At 47.5% G+C, this 5,198-nt stretch overlaps 1 pseudogene; it reads left to right on the plus strand.

Annotated features, from left to right (window-relative positions):
- The first annotated feature begins 911 nt into the window (after positions 1-911).
- Positions 912-1,029, plus strand: LOC124709405 (annotated as a pseudogene).
- Positions 1,030-5,198: the final 4,169 nt, after the last annotated feature.

Consider the following 5,198-nt stretch of genomic DNA (forward strand, 5'->3'; position numbering starts at 1 on the left):
GTTCGAGTCTCGGTCGGGCACACAGTTTTAATACCTAATTTACTACCACATACTGTCCTCGTTATAATTAACGCCCCTTACCACAGTAAACAATTGACTCGTGCTCCAACAACAGGAGCAGAGAAATGGTGTTCTGGTTAACAGAAACGGAAATGCCTTCCCGCAAAGACATTCCGAAACCCCAGTTACATTCACTGATCAAATTGAACAAATCAGGCCTCATAGCTTATAAAATAGTATTTTAATCGAACACGATGTACCATACCATAGCACCCAGAATAGAAAGCTATAGAGCTGATACGGGTAACAGGCAAGAACAGCGTTTCCGAACGTAATGTGAGACTGTGAATGGAATCGTTATCAGAATTTATAGATGAAAAAATTGCTTCCATAACAAAAGATGACGGGAAAAAAAACTGTGAGCTCGTAAAGAAAGTTGAATAGTAGTATATTTCAAGAGAAAGTTCACTGGAACAAGAGCCAGAGGTGATCATACATGTTTGAAGTAGCATAATTCGAATAGCGATAGTCATAGTGATGGATACAACACCGATTCCGCAAGTGAAAATGAAATTGAATCAACAGAAACTACCAGATGAATTAAAACAGACACAGCAACTGAAGATGAAGAGACGCATGGTACAGCATTTGCTAAATTTGTTTTGTGTGTGCAAATCGCGACAGTGACAGGTCCATAGTCCTATGCCAAACAATGAACTGTATTATATGTAATGCGTAGTTGTGTCTGCACTTATTCTAAATATCTGTGAATGTATTCTTAATAGTGTAGCTACTGTTTATGAACAAACTGTACATATCACAAGGTGATGCTTGTAAAATAGACTGGCTTACATTTTCTTACGTAGCTCGTGCCACCTATAACCCATTTGCTCTTGCACTACACTGCAGTAGGCAACGGCCTTGCCGCAGTGGATACACTGGTTCCCATCAGATCACCGGAGTTAAGTGCTGACGGGTGTGGCCGGCACTTGGATGGGTGACCATCTGGGCTGCCATTCGCTGTTGCCATTTTTCGGGATGCACTCAGTCTCGTGATGCCAACTGAGGAGCTACTAGAGCGAATAGTAGCGGCTCCGGTCAAAGAAAACCATCATAAAGACCTGGAGACAGGTGTGCTGATCACACGCCCCTCCTATCCACATCCTCCGCTGAGGATGACACGGCGGCCGGATGGTCCCGATGGGTTTGGCTTTGTGTTGGATTGTAAGGAGAAGGGGAGTCCAGGCGAGCTGACGGTCGAGAGGGAGGCCAAGTACATTTCAGGGTAGGAGTGAGTTGGATAGGACGAACATAAATGGTAAGGTAAAAGTCATGAAGCCGGAAGGAGAGGTGGTACGTTCTGTCAGGACTGCCTGGGTCTTGAAACGGTTGATGCAAAGGAACCACTGGTTGCACCAAGTGGTGAACTGGTTGAGGTGTGTTTGAAGGGTACGTGGAACTGTTGAAGGGTAGTATAGAGGTCCAGTAAAACAGTTTCATCAGCAGACTGAAGGAGGTGAACAGGCAGGGGAGGTTGGGATGTATCTGGAGAATACAGGAGAAGAGGGGAAAGGACAGAACCTTGGGACATGCCTACAGGGGGATAAAGCTTATGGGACTTGGTATTGTGGAGAGTGACATAGGAAGGTTGATGGGAGAGGAAGTAAGTGACAAGATGGACGAAATCGATAGGAAGGGAGTGGGTCTGGAGTTGAAAGAGGAGCTGGGGATGCCATACACCATCATAGGTGTTCTGGAGGTCGAGGAAAACAAAAACAGTGGAAAGAGGGGAGAAGTTGGAGGAAAAGGAGATTGGTAAGGTTAAGAAGCTTGTCATTGGCGGAGAAGGAGGGGCAGAAGCCACACTAGGTAAGGGGAACGAGGCAGAGCTGGTTTAAGTGGTGACGAATATGTCAGGAGAGGATGGACCTTACTGAACATAGAGAAACCGCATAACCGCTGTGGTCGCAGGTTCGAATCCTGCCTCGGGTATGGATGTGTTTGATATCCTTAGGTTAGTTCCGTTTAAGTAGTTCTAAGTTCTAGGGGACTGATGACTGATGACTGATGTCCCACAGTGCTCAGATCCATTTGAACCATTTTTGAACACAGAGATGAGGCATTTGGGATGATAGGAAGAGGTGTCAGAAGGGCGTTTGTTGGTTTTAGGGAACAACAGGACATGGGAAGTCTTCCACAGGTCTGGATAGAAGTCAGTGGAAGGGATGAAGTTATACAAGGTAGCAACGACAGCAAGGAAGGAGGGGGGATTCCTTGAGGTGGCAGTAGGTGACGATGTCATTACCGGGGATGGTGATTTGTTTAGAATGGAGTAGGAGTTTGATCTCGTGTTCTGTAATGGGAGTGTTTCAATCTGAGGGGCTAACTAATCCAAGTACTGGCAAGGGGGGGGGGGGCCGTGACAGGACAGAGTTATCAGTGTGTTCTAGAATTGTGGGGAAGAGGGAGTAAAGTGGCGATTATCAGGAATGGAGAAGACCTAGGAGAGGTGAAAAGCAAAGTGGTTAGCGTTACTGATGTTGTCAGGAAGGGGGGGGGGTGTCATGGAGAAGGGGGTAATGAGGGGTGGGATGGCTACCAGTAAGACGGTGGGAGGCAGACCAGTACTTGGAGGAGTTGACAGGGAGGGTGGCATTGAGTCATGTATATGTCTGCGCTAGTCCTGGCGTTTCTTTGCTCTTAAGACGTTACGTATGTGTCATTGTAATTCCTGGTGACAGAGCAGTGTGCAGAGGAAGGAGCGGTAGAGGCTGTGGGATTCAAGGAGAAGAAGGATGGCTTGTGGAGGAAGAGTAGGGTGGTTAGGGTGAATAACTTTTGTGGTGTCACCGCCAGACACCACACTTGCTAGGTGGTAGCCTTTAAATCGGCCGCGGTCCGTTAGTATACGTCGGACCCGCGTGTCGCCACTGTCAGTGATTGCAGACCGAGCGCCGCCGCACGGCAGGTCTAGAGAGACTTCCTAGTACTCGCCCCAGTTGTACAGCCGACTTTGCTAGCGATGGTTCACTGACAAATTACGCTCTCATTTGCCGAGACGATAGTTAGCATAGCCTTCAGCTACATCATTTGCTACGACCTAGCAAGGCGCCGTTATCAATTGCTATTTATCTTGTGATGCATGTACCGTCAGACCGATGTTCACCAATTATGGATTAAAGTTAAGTATTCCAGAAGCTACATACTATTTTTGCTACTATAAAGACCTTGTCCTGATCCAGACCATTCTGCGTGAGCTTAAACGCGTGCCCTTCGGCCTCCTGTCCTAGTGGATTGGCTGTCTTGCCAGTCCACAAAAACTTTGGTATAAGGTGGGTCTCCAAGGCGTCAAGGATGATGTTCTGGAGGAAAGATTAGGCATGGCTGATGTCAGCAAGATGTTGAAAGGTATGTGGGTGGCTTTTGATCTGGGTGGCAACGGATTCCCGGTAGGCATTCCAGAGAGCTTGGTGGTAGTCATGGACGATCTTCGGATGAGCAGCAGGGTGGGGTGCAAAAGGTGGGCGATGGGCTGAGGGGATGGTGAGAAGGGAGGCTGTCGCTAACCAATAGGGTATAGGACTTCTGTGGTGATATGACCAAGGAGGTTTGGAGAAGTGGGGACGATACTGAGGGTGGAGTCACTTTTGGGATGAGTATGTTATGGGAGGGGAACAAGGTCACCTTGGAGGGTAGCAAGGAACTGATGTCACCGCCGAAGGGTGGCAGCCTGCAGCAATCGTATAGCTGGAGGAGAAGGTGTGCTGAAATAGTAGGAGAGAGGAGCTGCTGGATGTAGATTGTGACACAGGTGATGGTGAGAGAGGAAAAATGATGGTGAGCACGAAGGTTATGGTCAGATCATTGAACAGGGGTTGTGGTCAGACAAAGGTATGCTTGAGGTGACTAATAGTGACCCCACCTCGCACAAGGGGAAGGGTGTTGTCGATGTGGTGAAGGAGATAGGGAGAGGTGTGGACATCATGGTGAGGGTGGAGGAAGGTTCCATTAATAATGAAGGAGTCAATCTGGTGCTGGGGCAGGGCATGCATGAAAAGATATTCGTTGGAGGGAAAGGAGCAGATGTTTCGGTAGATGAGGCGATACTTTTGGCTTACCAGTGTGTGGAGGGTGGAAGGATGTGGAAGGAGGAGAAGAGAGGCTTAAATGGGGGTGCTGAGGTGGGTAAAGGTGAAGTGGGCCTGGTTGTGGAAGATGTAGTGGGTGGCAAGGGAGATCACACCATAACACCACCGCCTCCGAATTTGACTGTTGGCACTACACACGATGGCAGATGACGTTCACCGGACATTCGCCATACCCACACCCTGCCATCACATCGCCACATTGTGTACCGTGATTCATCACTCCACATAACGTTTTTCCACTGTTCAATCGTCCAATATTTACGCTCCTTACACCAAGGGAGGCGTCGTTTGGCATTTACCGGCGTGATGTGTGGCTTATGAGCAGCCACTCGAACACGAAATCCAAGTTTTCTCACCTCCCGCCTAACTGTCATTGTACTTGCAATGGATTGTGATGCAGTTTGGAATTCTTGTGTGATGGTCTAGATAGACGTCTGCCTATTACACATTACGACCCTCTTCAACTGTCGGCGGTCTCTATTAGTCAACAGACGAGGTCGGCCTGTACGCTTTTGTGCTGTACGTGTCCCTCCACATTTCCATTTCACTATAACATCGGAAACAGTGGACCTAGGTATATTTAGGAGTGTGGGAATCTCACGTACAGATGTATGACACAAGCTGGAGGTTGTGGGGGCACTGGAAGGGGTGGATGGTCCACATAATCTGACCACATTCGAAGTCCAGTTCCGCGAAGCGCTCCATTGTCCTCTCTCACGATGTCTAATGACTACTGAGGTCTCCGATATGGAGTACCTGGCAGTAGGTGGCAGCAAAATGCACCTAATATGAAAGACGTATGTTTCTGGGGATGTCCGGATACTTTTGATCACATAGTGTACATATGGCTATTCTTATGTCTAAGATGATACAGGTGTGCTAGTTATTGGCATTTACGCATAAATATCATCTACAATTCAATTATTTGTTCAGTTATCAGATGGTGACCTTACGTTCTTAAATTGTGGCAACTATTAAAAACTTGATTGCTTGGAAAAAATGAACCTTTAAAATTGGTGAAAATGCTGTGGCGCTAAACTCTATTTCATT

Source organism: Schistocerca piceifrons, chromosome 7 (assembly GCF_021461385.2).
Source record: "Schistocerca piceifrons isolate TAMUIC-IGC-003096 chromosome 7, iqSchPice1.1, whole genome shotgun sequence".
NCBI lineage: Eukaryota > Metazoa > Arthropoda > Insecta > Orthoptera > Acrididae > Schistocerca > Schistocerca piceifrons.